The sequence below is a fragment of the Chrysemys picta genome, chromosome 5 (assembly GCF_011386835.1).
Source record: "Chrysemys picta bellii isolate R12L10 chromosome 5, ASM1138683v2, whole genome shotgun sequence".
Lineage (NCBI taxonomy): Eukaryota > Metazoa > Chordata > Testudines > Emydidae > Chrysemys > Chrysemys picta.
In genome coordinates this window covers 33,555,098-33,574,332 of record NC_088795.1, presented here as the reverse complement: position 1 = coordinate 33,574,332, position 19,235 = coordinate 33,555,098, and the positions used below count along the sequence as shown (strand labels likewise).

Below are 19,235 nucleotides of genomic sequence, written 5' to 3'. Positions count from 1 at the left end.
CCACAGTGGCATATGGAAAATAAGTTACATTGACTGCAAAACAGGAAATTAAACATACATTTGTCAGTTTTAACTGGGCTCATGATGGATTCTCTCTCCCTGTATTCCATCCCACCAGTGTCTTTCTACCAGCATTTCAAGCTTTTCATAAGTAGTGATGAACAACAACATTCCGTGTTTGCAGATCATCATCAATTGGGGATTTGTTTTGCAACACCAAAACCAAGGTTGGTTTGGGAATTTTTGTCTCGTTTTACTTAAACCCCCAAGATTCCGGTGGGTGGGAGACTGAACAAAGAGTTCATGGCTTAGTCTCTTCTGTAGCCTCTTTTGTTTGGTAGCTGCAGCTGTTCAAATGATTATTGTCTATATGGTCATCCTTGATTTAATTACTGTGTTAAGATGCAGAAGCATTGGCTATTAAATTATTTAATGAACAATTAAAGCCTAAGCACATTTATCCTCTGAAGTATAGGGTCAATGTTTTCTTTTCATGGGCTGTTCCACTATTTTTCTCTCTCTCTTAGGGTTTTGTGCTAGCACCCATCACTGTAGCATCTGATTGCCTCCCACTTGAATTAGATTGGCAAGTCATAACTCCTAGTGGATTTCATGGAGTTTTCTGCTCTTCTCTGATCTCTAGTTACAGGGTCCTTCTTAAGGGGTTGTGGGTATTTCTTGTGTTTTGTTGTTACTTCTTTTTATTTTGGGGGGGGAAGGGGGCAAAGGTTGATTTTGTTGTTGTTTCTTGGGGTCTTTTGCTATATATTGTTGCCATGTTTCATAATTTCTTGATATTTAAAAATAATAGAGATAAAGATAGCAATTCAATAGTAACATCTGCCATTCAGAAATCAGCCTCCGTTAGTTATATACATATACTCACAGATGTGGACAAATCCCACTCTTAAGATAGATGTGCTCAGTCTGATAAACAGAATATTTAATCAAAATATAGAGCACAAAGCAATTGTTTATTACAATTACCATTATGCAACAGTAAGATTTAGCACCATAGTGGAATATAGCTGACCTCAGCAACAAAAGTAGTACCAAACTGGGGTGACCAAACAGTGATTAATTCACATTCTAGGAACTGTGCTTTGTCTGTCCTGGGAGCAAGACCATGTTTGTCCACAGCTGAGGAAAAGGCTCAGGGAAAACATTGTTGATGCCCCTGGTTCATAAGGGCCAACTATTATTATTTGTTTTGTGGTAGGTACTGCCCAAACCTATAGGAAGCCACCAAAGAGCTCACAATTTAATTAAAACAAACAACAGGCAAAAGAGAGGAATAAAATATACAATCAAAGTAATATGTTTGTTTTAAATTGGTATCAACTTTTCTAAACTGGCCCTCTACCCAGGTGTTACCTTTAGATATCATGGTAGAAATAAGTCTCAAAGAAGGATTTGAAGGAGGACAGAGTAGTGGACTTATAGACTAATTCAGGGAGGGTGTTTCTTGGTAAGAAGTGGTACAGACGCAAGCACACAGGTACATAGGATAAACAGATAAATGGGATCAAAAGTAGCATTGTTGGAGGAATCCGATGGTGGAGGTGAACCAGGGTTGGGAGAGAGGGGGTGGGTTATGTGATTGGATAGAGTGACAAAAGAACCAAAGGTGAAGGAAAGCGTGAAGTGGAGAGAATCAATAAGTGGGTCCCTTGAGGGAGCAGAGTGAGAGCAGAGAAAGTGCTGAGAGTGGCGGATAAGTGATGTACTAATGGATTGGAAGCCTTAAAAGGGCAGGGTGGAGAGTCAGAGGGTAAATTTGCTTTGTTCAAGCAAATGAAGTGATAGAGAGGGAATTTGGTGCTGGAATGATCAGAATAGGAGCAGTGTTTAGGGAAGACAAGAGTGAAAGGCCATTTTGGTGAGTGAGATTGTTGATCCAGGGCTGAAGGTCAAATGAAGAGGTGAGGGAGCAGAGGTAGGAGGCTAAAGGGTCAGGCAAGATGTCAGTGCAGAAGGAGAAGTCATCAAACTCACTGAAGATAAGGGTGTGATGAAAAAAACGTGATCCACGCTGATATTGTGTCTAGGAGCAGGGGGAAACCTGAGCAAGGGGCAGAGACATGGCAAACAAGGATGCATTGCTGGGACAGGATTATCATGAGTGAAACTGGTCAGTGTTGTGAGACATACAGTATATAAACAGATTGTTGGGCTTTTTAAAGTCTAGCAGGTTCTCTCTGATGGCAGCTTCCACCCACCCACATCCCATTGACATGAATGGCTCCATTCATTCCAACTGGAGTTTTGTGGGTATTAATTTCAGAATCTCTTGTAAAACAAAAATTCATTTGAGGCCCATACCCCTTGACTCACCCATTTCCTGAGAGTTGTCTTGAGATCAGAGGATTCTTGGTATATGCCCTCAGGAAGGGGGAGAGCCCAGCTCACAATTCTGGGGAGGCTACAAAAAAGTCATTAATCAGTAAACTAGCCCCTGACCACACAGGCAAATGTCTCACAGAGTCTTCTTGTGTGCGTTTGTCAGTGCAGCCTCCATACAAGAGATGCGTTACTCTTTTCTACAGTCTAAACATTCAGCATTAGTTTTACCTTACAAGGAATATTAGGGTTTAAGCATTCAAGTTTAAAATTCTGAAAGAAAACTGCAGTAATTATTTTATAGCACAGGGGGAGATTTGGGGAATTCTTTAAATTATGCAGATTACTGATTGCAGACATTTTTGAAAAAAGTTGCTACATTAGCCATGAAATCCAATGAGACCAGGGTGGCAAAAGTATTAAGCAGCAATCAGCGATGGTCAGGCAGCTGCTGTGTTGAGACTGCTGCTTATCACATTGACCGGCATCGTCTAGTTGTTTTCTTGTGCTCCTGCCTCTGTCTGTATCCAGCTGTTGTTTCTTGTCTTATAACTAGACTGTAAGATCTTTTTTAAATTTTTGTGTGTGGGGGGGGGGGGGGGGCAGGGACCATCTGTTTTGTTCTGTGTCTGTACAGTGCTTAGCACAATGGTGTCCTGGTCCATTATTGGGGTTCCTAAGCACTACCATAAAATAGAAAAATAATAGTACTGGTGAGGTACTAAATGCTATGACATGCAAAATTTACATTAAACGTAAAATACATGTTCTTGTTATGTAGCGTTCTTAACATACAGTATCACAAAAACATAAAATGGAGCCTTTGAACACGTGGTTTGTAAAAAAAGAGGGATTATGGGGGACTAAATAGCTTTTAGGGATGAGTAATGAAATAAAGCTCTTTTCATCTCTTAGGGACCGGTTAAATTCTGACTGTGCTGGGAATGAAAGCTGCTACTGATGGTTGCTCGGTCTATGGGAAGTGATTTTGGCGGCTTTCATCCCTTCCAAATGACAAGGTGCACCCATCAGAAAAGCTGTCACTGGGCAAAAAAGTTTTGGGTGCTTTTTAAAAAAAAAAAAAAAATAGCCCTTTTTTCTACATGAAACTTTTCACCAAAAATTTGTTTATTTGAAGTTTCTCAGTTTTTCAGCAAAGAACCAAAAACAAAGTGTTTCAGTTTTTGAAAACTGGAAGCCAAAAACATTACTGCTTTGGCCTTTTCCTCCTTTCAGCACTTTCTTCCCCTCTACCACCCTTCTCCCCCCCTCTTCCTTTTTTCCATTTTGCTACTGGAGTGGGAAGAATGGAGTGGGGGGGGAGAGAAAAGGGGGGAAGTTTTGATGAAAAACCAAAACGAACATGAAAAGATTGCAGAAAATTTTTAAAATACGAATGTTTTGACCCGCTCTAAACACCACACTTAGCACTAATTGTTGGTACAGTCTCATGAGGGAGGCAAGAGGGGGAAAGGGCTGGAGAATAAACTGTCCCCCCTCCAAGAGGATTTCTTCAGGTGAGGCTCATTCACAAGGCAGGATATAGAAGCTAACACTGCCACTTCCTGTGCTGTTCTCAGGAATAAAGGACTTTGGTCATGAGGTTAGTCAAGCTAACCCCTTTCTGAAGTGCTCAAATGGCATTGGGGAAAAAAATCAAACAAAAACCAAGCAGGCATTTCCACTCTCAAACAGGACTAAAATTGTTTTCTCCTCCCCAAGATCGCTGATGTTTTAAGTGATTTCGTTTCTGGTTTGGTTCTTCAAACAGAGCCTCTAACAACACATCTGAACTCTGTGGCAGTGACTCAACAAAGGAGTTATTAGTATCACTTCACCTTGCAAATGGAAAAATCATTCTGTTCCCTCTTTACCTGCTCCTAGTAGTTGGTAGGTTAATTGTGTACAGTTTCCAATTGTTCCACTAATCACACACACATTAAACTCCAGACAACCTGTAGTTGGATAGAGCTCATTGGGTGGTACTCCTGCCTTTTTTTTTTTTTTTTTAAATTGTACAGCCTGAATCCCATTCAACAAGAGCATTAGCTTTAGACCTAAAAGCACAAGGGTCAAGTGATTCTGGCAAGGCAATTGACAATTAATATTTGTACAATGCTTTTGAAGATGTGTGTTCTAGAAGTGCTAAGTACTATTATGTGGCCTAGAAGGGAGTCGATCTACAAACAAAGCACAGGAGAATTTGACTTATATATGGCTGATTTAAAACATTTAAAGGAAACAGATAGGACCTCTTTTCTGAAGGATCAGCCACCCACCCTGTCACCTCCAAAACCCAACAAACAAGAAAACTTGCAAGTAGGATTGTTTGCTAACCTCACTTGCATTTTCACATTTTTTCTCTTTTATAAATAAATGCTTTTCAGGCAAAGTATAACTGATCTCACAGAGTTTATTCGAATTATAACACGGGTGTTGGGCCACAGGATTGCCTTGGCATTGTTATAGCTCCCTGATCAGGGTTATGTGACAATGCAGATCAAATGTTTGGAAGTCCTGCTTAGCCAGAACATTGTCTATTAGCTTGCCCCTTTTGCAAGTGCTCTGAGTTACTGTGTAAAAATAAAATTCCTAAAATAAGATTGTGGGTGGCTGAGAAATGCCAGCCATTGGATAAGGTGAAAATGATTTCTCTTCAGATCTGCACAAAGGTAATAGGGACTTCAGAAGAAGAGCATTCTGTTCCTCCACTTTACTCATCAAGAGCTCAAAAGTTTAATAGGATTCAAAAAAAGGATCAGACATTTATATGGTTAACAAGAATTACAACAGCAAGAAATAAAAATAATTTGCAAAACAGAATTTTGGAAAGGATATAAACCCTCATGCTTCAGGGCATAAGACAACCTCTAACTAGTATGGTCAGGTAGAAACTGTCCGTGGGTGGTTTAGCCAATAATCACCCACTGTTTGGGTTCTTGTGCCTTTCTCTGAATCATCAAGTACTGGCAACTGTCAGACCCATTGAGAGAAATTTGGGGCCATGGTACATCATGCTGACTGAAACACCTTCCCTTCTTATTCCAATTTATGTACACAGATGTTGCAGATGTTTTGGGAGGCCCTCTGAGCTCAGAACAATTTTTCCACCACCACCCCCTTCTTCAGCTCTGACCACCATCAGAAATAGGATACTGGAATTAGTGGATGATTGGTCTAATCTGGTATGCAATTCCTGTGTTCCCCAAGGACAGAACCATGATTGGGGAGGCTGCAGACAAGCATATCACTTACAGGTGGGTTGGAAAGCTGCCAGAATGGAGCATACAGAACCTACCACAGCCCTCCCTCTTCCCCACTCCCAGAGTGTCACACTTCAGGTGAGAGAACAAGCAACAACAACAACAACAAAAGCCATTACTCTCCTCACTACAAGAAAGCAGGAGATGGAGACAGAATTACACAGGAGGCCTGCCCCCTGCTATTTGCAGACAAAGTAACATCAAACCTTCAGTTTGGAAGTTCATAAACAGACCCAAAATGTTGATGCTTTGAGCAAGGAGTCTGGGGGGAGGAGAGCAGTGAGCAGGGCTTGCTTTTTAAACCCCAATTAATGTATCCATCACCAAAACTGTCACGATAGTAGTATAAGAATAGTATCAATTGGGGGACAATTTATGGCTCCCCCCTAGCATTAGTGCCTGCTAGTAAGACCAGAGCAGCAGCATGTATGTGAAGGAATAACCTCTTTATATGTGCACACATGTACAGGTCCAGATAAATTATTGATTTAACTCTTTGAAACCATGGATATCCTCATGCTATGCACTACCACAAACTCTTCAAACTTTACTGCTTGGTTTCCATAGAAGTACATCACTAGCCAGTGGAAAAACTACTAGGAACTGAACATTATCTTTCAGCATCCCAGTGTGGGCATAGGTAGAGCTCAGGGAGAACTACATCTTTAAAACAGACCTTTCCAGTTATTGTGTCTTGTAATGATTGGATTGGGGCAGGCATAGCCTTTTATATTTGCATAGGGAGGAGAGACTTGGTAAACACAGCTGTTTAAAGGTGTTTTATTGCTTGAGGACATTAATGGAGCCTTAATACTCCTAAATCTGCCTCTTTTGTCTTGGCTGCTTAATATTACATGTGATCAAAAAATGGGAGGAAAAAATCCTGCAGAAAATATAATGGGAAATTTTCCATTGGAATGTTGAACTTCTCTAAAATTTTCCAACCTGCAGAATTTTGACAATTTTAAGCTGATCCCCAAAACTTAAAATGGTTTATCTGACTGGGACAGTCATTCCAAAAACTGTGTTAGAAGGAGATCCAAAAGAAAGCAAACTAATGTTTTGGCAGGTCTCCTTAATTTCACCTCTGTTATTGGCGAGAGTATCAGCACATGCAGATCTGAGGGGTTGTGCTTGCAAATGGCTGTGCATCCTGAAAGTTTGGTCACATGTGTCCAAAGATTTTCATATGGGAGGGAAGTTGCTGGGTAAGGGAAGGAGAATGATCGAATGGTCAGGGCAAAATAATTCCTAGAGCATATCTATAGATTTCGGTACCTAAGACAGAATAGGGGGAGAGAAAGCAATGCCAGGAAATAACAGAAGGCATTTATCTCTGTAACCCAATGCACCCCTGAATTCACACCCTACACAATATTGGAATAATCTTTGTACAAAATATGCCTTGTGAGGTATCATTTGAAAACTAATAACTCGCTGGTCAATAATATCATGGTGAAGTGTATGTAACAACAGTTTATGTAAAGTTATGAATTCCCACTCTATGGTGGTATTTGTTCAAAACCAGACAGCCCTGCCCAAGCAAAAGTTGTTAAACAGGCCTATCCTAAGCAAAGGAATGTGTGTTTAACTCAAATTACATATAGGTAGAGAACAGGGCCATCAAGGGAGCAGGGGGAGGAGATGGCAGGGAACAGAACAATTTGTATTTCAGCAAATACACATGGGGAGAAGAGAGCCTGGAGCCTCCTTTACCTTGAGACTCCATGTCACCTTCCTCCCTACTTGAATAAGCTCTACATTGAGGGTTAGCCTTCAGAAGAATCTGCCTCAGAGATTCAATGGACTATAAAAGAAAGGAGCAGAGAATGCCAACTTCTCTCTTTCCCCTAAGAAGACAAAGGCACCAGCACCATTGGGTCTCTGGAAGACATCCTGATTGAGGAGACAGTCAGCCACCACCTTGCTGAAAGGCTCTGGATGAGAAAGGCTACCTTGAAGAAAGCCCTGAACCAACACTTGCTAAGTTCAGTTTTAGACGTGTTTGCACTTTTATTTGCTTGTAACCATTTCTACCTTCATCTCTTATACTTGAACTCACTTCTTTTGTTAATAAACTTCTTTTACTATTAATCTAAATCTACAGTGCTGAGTTCGTATTAAAGGGAATGTCAGCTCCACTTAATGTGGCAAACTGGTATGTTTTGTCTCCTTAAAGGAGAAAACGAACCCTATTGTTTCTCTAAACTGTCCAGGAGAGGGCTGGATGTTGCAGAGCATACACTTTTGGGAAAATTCAGGACTGGGGGTTTGTTGGGGGTAACCTTGCAAGTAGTAACCAAGATTTTGCCATTGCCTTTCTGTGGAGTGGCAGGTTTGGCTGTATTATAATAATCTATTTGGTAAAGAGGCTACAAAGACAGGATGGGTGCTTTTTCTGGGAGTCAGTCACAAGGATAGAAAGCCTGTTCAGTCTGCAGCCAAGCCATTTTTATGTAGTCAGGTGACAGGCATGTCTCTTAAAACCCTCCCCTCTTCTCCTGCTCCTCTCCCTCCCTCATTCCCATCAGACGTGTGTAGTGTTTCATCAGTGCAGCAATAGTGGGACTCCAAATGGGAGCTCACCGTTGCCACTGCACTGAGCTAGAAACAATACTTTCTTCCCTCAGACACTGCAACCAACACGCAGGTGAAGCAGATTGGTAGATACTCTTTGAAATTTCCTCACTTCATTTGCAGTGAGATGATAGATGTTCAATTATAGGTGGAGCTGGGAGAACCACTCTTTGAGCCCCGAAAGGGAGAGACTGCTGAGCTGGAACTGATATGCAAACTACATACAATTAATTTAGGATTGAATAAGGACTGGGAATGGCTGAGCCATTACAAACATTGAATCTATCTCCCCTTGTAAGTATTCTCACACTTCTTATCAAACTGTCTATACTGGGCTATCCTGATTATCACTTCAAAAGTTTTTTTTCACTTACTTAATTGGCCTCTCAGAGTTGGTAAGACAACTCCCACCTGTTTATTCTCTCTGTATGTGTGTATATATATCTCCTCAATATATGTTCCATTCTATATACATCTGAAGAAGTGGGCTGTAGCCCACGAAAGCTTATGCTCTAATAAATTTGTTAGTCTCTAAGGTGCCACAAGTACTCCTGTTCTTTTTGAAAGGGAGACTAGGACTGGCTAGGCAAGGAGCAGGGAATTGAACCTGGGTCTCCTGAGTCCCAGAGTAGCACCCTGACAACTGGGACCTCAGTGGTTTCTTCCTTGTACCCTAGGTTTGTAACTGAGAGTCAAGTTGCATGTTCACATTAAAACCAAGTGGGTTTCACCTAATTTTGAGCCTTATTGCAAACATTGTGCACATATCTTGTACAAATTCACCTGTAAGTAATTTTTCTAAAACTGACAAGGCTTTGAAACCAGCTCAGCCATATTATGTTCTAGGCTTTTTAAGCTATACCATTGATCTTCATACAAGTAGGAGCTTGAAACCTGAAGGCCTTTGAGTTGACTGTTGTTTTGACTACCTGAAGCAGATTGGAAAAGATAACCCCAGACACTATTAGGCAATGCATGAGTGTCATGTGCTATTTTGTTATTCAAGGCCTTTAAAAATGTCTTGGTCCATTGAGGTTGAAGTATATTGAGGGCAACACTTGGTAAACAAAAAGTGAAACTTAAGACAGAGAGCCTGGACATTTTCCAGTGATTCCTTCCCAGAAGCAGCCTTTGCTATTTGCGTCTGGTTAAGGAGACGTTTTTGTAAATAAAACACTGCTTTTAAAGAGGAAAGATGGCTAAAAGGGGTGTAGAACAGCCCTAAGTTTCAGGTCCTGCCAACCCTCAGTTGGGTTGTGCATTTCATCCCTGACCTTCATTGGTCTATGGGATGATAGACATGCTGCTCTACATGTGAGCAACAGCCTTTGCAATGACAAATTCAACCAGAAGCAAGTGGCTTCCCATCCTCCTCTAATCTGTACAAACCGATGGGCCAACGACACTTGCTGCTGGTGTTTATCAACAGTCTGCTTCTCAAGCCCAAGGTTGCTTCTGTAACAGTAGCATTTTGTTTTAAAGAAGGTAAGAATGGAATGCAACAACTCATCTCTAGGGTGGAATAAACTGTTCTAAGTTTAAAAAAAAAAAAAGCCGACTGGAGAGAACATATTTCGAACTATAAAATAACAATTTCAGGTGATCGGTCATCCAAAATGACAACTGCGTTTTCGAGTCCCTCTCCTTAATGCACATGGAATGAGGACACAGATTTCCAGCCCAGCAGAGGCAAGAAACCTGGCATTACCATGGAAAGCCTCACAAAAAGGAGCTGTCTTTACCCAGATACAGAGACTTCACTTTCACAGTGAAGCAGATTAACCCCTTAAGTACTACCGTATTTTATAGTGCACTCTTTGAGGTCACGCTGTTATAGGTGCCAGTCCAGGAAAGCATTTAAGCCTGTGCTTAACTTTAAGCACATGAGTAATCCTATCAATTTCAATAAGGCACTCTTAAATTGGATGCCAGGACCTACAGCATCTATCCATAGGACAATAGTGGTGTCACTCTGCTCCATTTTGGTCATGCATCTGTGTGATGCAGAGGCCCTGGGCAAGCATGTTGCATTTTGGGGGGGTGTACTTTGTAAACCTGACTGTTGTACTTTAATTATCTAATTAAACTCTTGAGGCCCAAAGAAAAATCTATTTAAATTGCATAAGGTGAAGAGTTCTTTAATGAATCAAAGAATTTGGGGACCTGCCTGCACTAGAGAAAACGCAGTCTAGTATTTTATGGAGGTACAATAAACCTTAGGGTAAGTAAGGATGTACTAATTATTAGCAACAAACTTACCTAGTTTCAGGTCTCTTTACAAACTTCAGACAGCACAGGTTAAGACTTGCTAGAGTTCCCTAAGCCTTTCAAGCAAACAAAGGCCAATTTATGGTTTCAGACCAAAACCATGACAAACTCAACATTTTGATAGGAAATGAGATGAACCTTGATGGAGTCAACCAAGTTTTACTCTGAGTTTTTGGGTGGATTTGGCAACCCCAAGCAAGCTGAAACCAAATAAGAAGATAGAACAAATCCCTGCCTATTCAAAATATAGATTTCTCACACGAATGCCAGCTACAAAACAACACAGTCTACATGAGAGAAAGCTACAGTTTTAATCAGAGCTGAGTCAAAAACTGACACTTCATATCACACCTCTTCAAATTTCAATAGATGCGTGCAGTCAGAGTGTATCCTAGGGAAATGGAGAGGTGCCTTGGCGCATATTCCAGTTAAAAATGTGCAACTGATTCTTACAGATTCCAGTTGGCCAACTAGGTTCTGGAACAGAGCCATGGATCTATTGAGCTATTGGTTACTGGGCCACCAAACAAATTCTGCAGAGACCAGTAGAAATCAACAAAAACAAGTTTAAAGAGTCTACTGGAATTTCAATGAGGGACTGAATCCTGGAACTTGAACCTGCCTTCATGGTTAAGCTTCCAAGTCTGTTCCAAAACCACAATTGTGCCTATTTACTGGTTTTGTAGATGACCTCTGGTTATTTTGCCATGCTTACGAGATTTCTGTCCAAGATAGCAGAACACTCTTATGAATAGTTGATCGCAGGAGATTTCCATCATCTCAAAACAAAAGAAGCCTTCCATGATCTCCCAAGAATTTGGCCCTAAACGATGGACATCTCAGAAGGTTAGTGTGACAGATATGGCAATTACCTGCAATATCTTGGGGAGATCTGGCTATTTGAAGTTTATGTATCATTGTGCCAGGGATTGTATGTAACTCCATGGGGGAGGGTGACAACAGCTCCACCAGGAACTAGAAACAGTGGGGGATAGCTAGGCAGATTCAATCAGGTAGTAACACCACCTGGAGAGGCTCACATATACTAGTTCAGACTAAAAAGCAACAGAGGGTCCTGTGGCACCTTTGAGACTAACAGAGGTACTGGGAGCATAAGCTTTCGTGGGTAAGAACCTCACTTCTTCAGATGCATCTGAAGAAGTGAGGTTCTTACCCACGAAAGCTTATGCTCCCAAGTACCTCTGTTAGTCTCAAAGGTGCCACAGGACCCTCTGTTGCTTTTTACAGATTCAGACTAACACGGCTACCCCTCTGATCGTTCAGACTAGAGTCTTCAGAGACCAACAGACAAAGAAAGGACTTTTGGATAAATAGCCTGAGTTTAAACTGACTCATGGCTTGCTTTCTTTCTAATCCAGCAAATGGACAGGACTGTGTGTCCAAGAGGGGTCCTAGTCCTTCCTGGGAAGGGTGGGAAGGATTTTGGACTACAGAGACCCCACAAGACTGATGGGTGACTTATAGTAAGCTTTTATTGTTCTACAGAAGTTTTCTCTGTAATGCTTTCACCTTCAGAGCAAATGTGTTGCCCTCTAAAGAGCTCTGTGGTAACTCATAACTGCTGACAATTACATTGTTACGTAGACTTCAAAGAGAAAGTGAAGTTCAGACTCTGGCCTGTTCAGACAGTCTGACTTGCTGGGGATATCACAGTGTAGGCCGGGAGCTGTGCAACCAAGAAAAACCCTGGTCAGAACGAAAAGGGAGACATGGGTCTCTGCCCAAGAGAGGTGACAATTGAGGAGCTGCTGCGAGAGCGGGTGCCCTAAAGGGATTATGGAGGAGGAAATACAGATACAGTTGCCCTGAACTGTGACTGTCAGCTCACAAAATATCATCTCCATTGAATCTGAACCCAAGTTCTACTTTGGCCATGAATGCTACCCTACTCTGATGTGCATCCCAACCTGAGCAATGTCTCTTTGGCCTGTCTTTAGAAATAATCTCTTCTTTAAAAACAATGGAAAAATCAGCAGGTTATATTTCTGACAATTTAGAAATTGAATGCAAAAGGATCCCTTGTGGCTTTAATTAATTACAACCTGTACATTTCAAACCCTGTTAGCCAATCAGAAGGCTGGAGATGGAGTTGTGAAGTTTTTGTACAGAGTTTTTCAGGTTTTTCTATTTTACACGATAAAGACCAAACTTTTTATACCCATCACAACATGTCAGTAAATGTGACTCAGTCAGTATACATTACGTGCACCAAATAAAGATGCCAAGATAAGATATTAGGACTGAAATCAATACAGGATTCTCTTTTACATATCCCAACAGTCTCATTAACTTCAAAGTAGCTGATATGAATGTAATTAAAGAGCAGAACAAACAGAAAAAAAAAGGGGGGGGGGCAATCCATAAGGCCCTGTTTTAGATTCTTACTAAAATGACATAGTATGGGGCTGTACAGTAAACCACACTATACTTTGCGGCAACCCTAGCATATTTTTTTAAACAAATAATAGTGACATTTTACACAATTTAAATGTATAAATATAGGTGTGTGTGGTTTAAACACAAATAAGCATTGCTACCAGGGAATAATTTTAAACAACAACCAAAAGAAGTACTTGGTACTTTAATATGCTAAACCAAACTCAAATATTGCAGTTGACTACTAGAACTAAACCTGCATGCTGCTCACACAAGATAATCCTGTAAAAAGAAGAGCTATGTGCACCATGACTGAACTGAATACTAAAGCTTGACTGGAGCAAATCTGCAAGTCTTTTTTGAATGGCAATAACCAGAAAATACATCGCTGTGCAGCATTTAAACGTACACAGTTGCTAACTATTAACCCATTGGGCTGTCGCCACTTTTCCAGTCAAACATATGAAATAAAATAAAAATGATTAGACAAAAGGAGTTTGGTGGTCTCACTCCCGTTCACAGTAGATAGGTGTCCACCGCCCAAAAGCCAACATAATAATGGGCAATAATTGGCACTGACAGTAAAGAGGTCTCAGAGACTCCTATAGCTGGTACCTCTGCAACAAGGTTGAAAAAGCACATAGGTGGAGCAGAAGTGAAGAAACTTGCACTGCTGCTAACCATGCTATCCTGTTCTGAACATAAAACAGAAGACTTCAGTTTTGAGAGATGTCAGCTATTAGAGACACCATGGTAAGGAACAGGGTATGAATATCAAGATAGGTGCAGTGTGGATAGAAAAAAAACTGGGCATCTTTCATGAGTTATTTTTCTAAACCCTCCTCCCTCCATCTCAATAAAATGAATTGGAGAGAGCAGTGGATCAATAGAATAATAGCACAGAACACCTTTAAAGGAACATCATGCCCCCCTTTATTTGTATATATTAGTTGAATGCTCCTACCAAGTGCTAAATTAACTTTTACAGTAGTGCTAATTGAAGTCGCATTTCTGTGTGTGCTGCTTGCTGTTAGGCAGGATGAGATTTCTTTTTCTAGAGATTAAAACTTCAGTAATATCTTCTTTGTGCTTCATACCAGTTTAATGCCAGAGCAAAACATAATTATAGTATACCATTAATGGATTAGATGGTCGATGTTGCTGTCTAGCTGTGTTCCAGTTTTTCCTCCATTGGCTTTGTGCTCTCTGTTGTCATTTTCTAATTATCTGTTCTCTTTTCAGTTGGCAGCTTTAATATTTGAGAGTATTATTTAAACCCAAGTTAATGTATCTTTTTCCAGGAATTGCTTAGAGAGTGAGTGTTATTTGGAGCGTGATATCACAATAAAAATTTTATCAGATGCAACAGTTTGGGGTTGTTTTTAACCCAGATTCACAGTCGTGAAACCATTAATAGTAGAATGCTGATCAGAAATAGAAAATGCTGATATTGCAAAATAAAACAAAAACTTTTTCATGTGTTTTGCAGCTGATTTGACATTTGTTTTCTTGTGGTCTGATGCGACCAGCCATAACCTACAACAGATCCTCCTGATGGTAGGACCCCTTCACTGGCAAAGACATAGCTCTTACATTTGAATCCTTATTGATGCTTAAGCTATTTATAATTATAATGACAACCAGTGTTCAAAGTCCATCAAGAACATAAAAGGAGAAATCTGGTGCTGAAATATGAGGGTTTTCATTCCTGCAGCCAATAAATAAATACTGCTTATCATTATATAGCACCCTCGGGTCCTAGCTGTCAGGTGCTGAACATCCTTACCTCCCACTCAAGCCAGCACCTTGGAGAATCAGACCCAAAATCTTTGGAGCATAAAATACTGTGCACCCGTCAGGTACTCCGCTAATATTTGTGGTTTGTTATTGTCACCCAGAAAAATATACAGTAGAAAATAATTCTTCACGAACAGCCATTTTAAGTGTCTAAAGGGAAAAGTCCATGAATGCACACCCTACCAGACACTAAAGTAAAGTCAATGAATTCCTAAAGCAAATTTCCTGAATGTAACCAGCTTCCACCATTCCATGTGTTTGCAGTGAATCAAACCGCACTAAAGAATGTCTTGCAACATTTCAGCATAATATTTTAAAAGCTGTCCAAAAAATCTCTTGCATTCTCTCTTGAAAACCACAGTAATTAAAAAAAAAGAGGAAGGCAAAAGAAATGCAAAAAGAGTTAATTTGAAACTAATCAAGCACCTCTTTTCCTCCACGGCTTCAGAAATCTCTTTTATTTTAATGATGAATTCATTTTCAAAGGCGTGCCGATCCTTTTAAGGGGAATTCCACATATCACAGCTGCACAATCTGCCCTGCAGTGTAGGTCTCTCACCCACCTGCTGTCTGCAAACCATCATGAACTTTCCAGAGCTGATGTTGTGCCAGTTTAACTGTCCTGTGCACTAGTCTCCTGATCATTTGTAAAATCAATACCCAATATCTTCTAAAATAAAAAAAGTTACAAGGTTCAAAACTGTATAACAAATGAGTTAGCTGAATCATTGTAACTTTGCAGAGTGTTGTACTGTATTATGTATAGTTGTCTGTTAATAATGCATGGTTTCTTACAGCAGTTAAAAAGCAGTTTCATTAAACAGTTTCATTTTAACAAAAATTTGTTTAGAATGCAGCTCCTGAAAAAGAGCTATATTCTTGTTCCATATTCTAAGTATAATGCATGTGCTCAGAATAAAGGCTCAGTCGTGTTTTAAACACATATTACAATTCATGCTTTGAAACATCATGAACTCTATCCTCAAGTACTTCCCATTTGATAGTTAATTTATTTTTGCCTGCTTTTGTTTTCTCCTTCATTCATGTAGATTCAATGGTATATATTAAAATTTTAATTTCACGGCTTGCTGTGTGTTCAGGTGCTAACAATGAGCTGGACTTGATCAGTTTTAAAGCTCATTTAGTGGGCAAAATTATGTATCCCTTTGTTCTTGTAAGGGTCCAAGTAGCTCTTATTATTGTGGAAGATTAAAAGGGCTGACCCTTGGCAGTGAGACATACAGTGGTAACTTCTAAGCAGAGCAGAGACTCAAATGCTCTATAGAGCTGTGTTTCTTGAAACCTTGCAGAGCAATACAACGTACTGTATCTGCCAGCGCTATTTATTTTACCTTTCATCTTATGCTAGCATTAGCTACTGAATTGGCTATACAATAAAGGAGAACAATGGATCAAGTCCAGGCTTGGTGAATCCTATCTGACGGGCAAGTATATAAATAGGAAAAACACAAAAGTAAAAATCACACCCCCTCCTTGCTGTTGTGGTTTGTCTCTACTCTCTTATACAGGGCATAAATAGCCCCTGTAGCACAAATATTCACATGGGAACAGAATACACTCAACAATACATCAAAATAGTGGAGCAAAATTCCACCCTGTGCTGTTCCTATGGAAAGAATACAGTTACCCACATGCAAAGATAGTACACGGCAGGGAGTACAGATATGACCTATGCCTAAACCTGGTAAAAGGCAGCATCACCAGTGTTATAAAAATTACAGTTCTTTTTGGCACCCACCAGCCACACAAGCAGCTGCTGTGATAAGAGCTAGAATAGCAATAGTGTTGCTAACTCTCACAATTTTATTATGGCTCTCATGATACTTGGTGCTTTTCTTAATGCTCTAGCTACTGGAGTCATGTGGTTATGTGAGAATCTCAGCTTTCATTTAAAAAAAAAAGGTTCCTAGCCCTCATTATTGTGGAGAAAAGCTTGAAAATGTGAACCATAAAGGCTCAAAAACTAGGAGGCAAATGGAAAGACCCCCAAAAGTATTACTTTTTTAAAATCTCATGATTTTAACCCACTCTTTGAACAGTTGGTGCTGGTAGTACTGTAACAGCAACCTGTCATAGACTATTCACCTTAAGGGCAGCAAAACAAGGTCCTACAGCAGGTATAGTGGACTGTCTAATTCTGTGCCTTTTACAATACTGGAACACAGTACTCTGTGGAGAACGGAAGCCGAATGCAGCCTGTCAGCAGTGACAATGCACCAAAAAGCAAATAAAGTTGCCAATTGCACCAGTAGGGGAATCCAGTACCTAAAATTACTAACTTATTACACCTCTACCCCGATATAACGCAACCCGATATAATACGAATTCGGATATAACGCGGTAAAGCAGCGTTCCTGGGGGGGCGGGGCTGTGCACTCCCGCAGATCAAAGCAAGTTCGATATAACGTGGTTTCACCTATAACGCGGTAAGATTTTTTGGCTCCTGACGACAGCGTTATATCAGAGTAGAGGTGTATTTATTGCTTGTTGATGGTGTCTTGGCAATAGAATCAAGACTGAGAATATATTAAACTTTTCGGTTTCAAACCGTTCAAAGCCTGGCAGGCATTAGAAAATTGCCTACATAAAAGAGCACGGGCATCATTTTATTCAGTGGATTTGTTCTCCATGCACATGGAGTCATCCCTAATTACTACAGTGACAACAAAAAAACCAACACATTTGTACTCCTCCCTACTCCATTTCACACTGCAGGACTAAACAGCAATGGGAAAATAAACTGGATTTTTTTCTGGTTTAGGTATCATGATCAGAGTTGTGAACTACAATCTAGATGCAAAATCCTTCTGACATTCAGATCCCAGGCTCAATTTGTAAGGACAGTGATTAGTAAAAAATATCTTTTTATTTGTAAACTATGAAAATTTTAAAGAGTCACTGAAACGCAAAAAACTTAGTATATGGATCTTAGTATATGATGTTAACAGTCACTTTTCAAAGCATTTTTACAGTCACTTAGAAGACAAAGTGCAATATTGTTTATACCAGAAGAGCATACTGTGTAGTCCCCAAAGTAGACGCAGCTAAAATGCTTCCATTGACCTACCTACCATCACTACACAGGCAGAAAACAATCTTTCCATCAGTGTAGGCTAATTTTCCCATCTATTTTCTCCTGAGTATTATTTTCTTATCAGTCATCATCATATTTACTTTTCTTGGGCTGGTTTAAACTGCTACTCTCCTCACCAATAATGCACACAGGAACTTCCAATAGCAGTAGTACTAAAAAAGTGTCTGAAATCTAAATAGATTAAATAAAGCTATAGAAAACAATAAAGCTCCCATTCACCGCTGTTAACAGAATAGCTCTTCCATGAAGGTTCCATATTGGACAACACCACTCCAATGTTCCATGCTTGATGCAGACTTTCCAGTAGGGGGCTCCAAAGCAGAACTGCACAGTCTATCAGTCACATCAGAGCTCTGCAGGGCATCTTCAAAAATGCATTTAAGTAATGAATATGTAATTACAATGCCCCGCTTAAAATTCTGCTCTAGAACCTCTACTGGCCAAAGAAAGACACTGCCCATAGCATTTAGGTGTGAAACGTTTCACCAGCATGTTCATGGGATTCATGGGAAACAACTTGAGACAGTAACTTGACTATACCCATTAGAAGTCATTCTTAAATAATGTTTGACTAGGACATGCCTTCAAAAATACAAAGAGCGCTGTTGATATTAAGGTGGCAGCTCAATTTAAACGGTGTGCCAGAAAACTAAGAGCATCATGGAACACAAAATAGAAATACAAGAACGTATTGCGCTTATTGAAAATCTACTGCTCTCAGCAGCTAAAAACGTTGATAAAAGAAACTTCTGAGGATGCAAGACTGCAAGTCCTCCAAAGGACTGAGGTTCCAGTGAGAAGCTGTATTTCTCTTTTTTGATCCACTTTACACACACACACCCCTAATAAGCTAGATCTTTAAAAGACATTTGATAATTTCATAAGTGAACTGCATAGCCATACTTTGAAAAAATTCTCATAGATTTTGCTGGGAACAGGTCCAGGCCCTTAATGTGTATTATTTTTTATATTGTGGTAAAACCTAGTGGCCTTAATCAAGGATCGGGGCCTAAGGACTGAGGCTGTGTGTGCACATAACAAAAAGACAGAGTACATAAACCTATTTGGGGCACAGACTAAGGGTACGTCTACACTACGAAATTAGTTCGAATTTATAGAAGCCGGTTTTATTGAAATCGGTTGTATACAGCCGATTGTGTGTGTCCACACAATAAAATGCTCTAGGTGCTCTAGTCGGCGGACCGCGTCCACAGTACAAGGCTAGCGTCGACTTCCAGAGCATTGCACTATGGGTAGCTATCCCACAGCTATCCCACAGTTCCCGCAGTCTCCGCCGCCCCTTTGAATTCTGGGTTGAGATCCCAATGCCCGGATGATGCAAAACAGTGTCGCGGGCGGTTCTGGGTACATGTCGTCAGGCCCCTCCCTCCCCCGTCACAGCAACGGCAGACAATAGATTCGCGCCTCTTTACCTGGGTTACCTGAGTTACCTGTGCAGACAACATGGAGCCCGCTCA

At 40.4% G+C, this 19,235-nt stretch overlaps 1 long non-coding RNA gene across 1 annotated transcript in view; it reads right to left on the bottom strand.

Moving 5' to 3' along the window:
- Positions 1-19,235, bottom strand: part of LOC135984104 (uncharacterized) — a 30,138-nt gene that overhangs the window by 814 nt on the left and 10,089 nt on the right. The window contains exon 2 of the long non-coding RNA XR_010602013.1: positions 2,335-2,422. This is a non-coding gene — a long non-coding RNA (uncharacterized LOC135984104). The remainder of the gene's footprint in view (positions 1-2,334; positions 2,423-19,235) is intronic.